We start from the raw sequence: 1,095 nt of genomic DNA on the forward strand, positions 1-1,095 counted from the left end.
GTGTGTAGCCTACTACTTTTTAGACTCACCTACAGCATAGTGTGTGTAAGTACTTCATAGCTAAACTATACGCCATTGCATGCATGTCCCACAATTTTTATCCATTCATTTGTTGACAGAAATCTGAGCTATTTCCACCCTTTTTACTATTGTGAATAATGCTGATATGAAAATGCATAGACATGTATTTATTTGAGTACTTATTTCTTTCAATAACATGTCTGGGAGTGGAGTCATCATATGATAATTCTGAATGTAGTTTTTTGAGGAACTACTAAACTATTTTCATAGAGTTGGAATTGTTTTACATTTCCATCAGCAAGGTCCATTGCTTCATCTTTTTTTGTATTTTAGGACAGGGTCTGAAGGGTCTGACTACACAGATCGGACTTGTAGTGATTCTCCTGTTTTCAGCCTCACAAGTGCGATTACAGGTGTGTGTCACCATGCCCAGTCTCAGTCACAGTCTCAGGGTGCCCTGGGGATGGGGATGGCATGGCATGCCAGGGATGGAACCCTGGCCTCAGTGCTCTGCCTAAGCAGGTGCTTTAATCAGCTGGGCAATTTGGCCAGGTCCTCTTAATCTTTGTCAACGCTTGTTTACTTTCAATTTTTAAATAATTGTCAACTGTGGTTTGCATTTCCCTAATCATTAATGATATTAAGTACTTGTTACTATTTTGTACATAAGTGAAAAAATGAAGGAAAAAAGGACTCTTATTTTAAAATGTTACATGTCCTTTGAAGAAATGCTTACTCAAAATTAAATGAGGTGACCTGTTCAAATCCAAGGACTGTTAAACCATTTTATGTGTTTTACTATTTTAGTTTCCCTAACAGATATTGCTGGTGTGGTCTTTTGCTCCCAGATTTCTTTTCAATTTGATATTGTTTGCCGTTTCTTCATCACCTAGTTGGGTTATTTATGGACATAATTTGCATACTTTCAGTGTTTGGTACAGGAGCCAGCAGTCATCATACCTGGGAGTTTAGAAACACAAACTCTCAGGCCCAATCCCAAATCTACTGAGTTGGAAACTTTGGTGGTAGCGTCAGCAATCTGTGTTTTAATAAGCTTTTCAGTCAAATTGGATG

The 1,095-nt window shown here is 38.0% G+C and overlaps 1 protein-coding gene across 2 annotated transcripts in view; it reads left to right on the forward strand.

Moving 5' to 3' along the window:
• Wwc2 (WW and C2 domain containing 2) overlaps positions 1 to 1,095 on the forward strand; it is a 279,014-nt gene that overhangs the window by 131,055 nt on the left and 146,864 nt on the right. The gene's annotated exons all lie outside the window — the stretch shown is intronic.

This window comes from Octodon degus, unplaced genomic scaffold (assembly GCF_000260255.1).
Source record: "Octodon degus isolate 3935 unplaced genomic scaffold, OctDeg1.0 scaffold00114, whole genome shotgun sequence".
NCBI lineage: Eukaryota > Metazoa > Chordata > Mammalia > Rodentia > Octodontidae > Octodon > Octodon degus.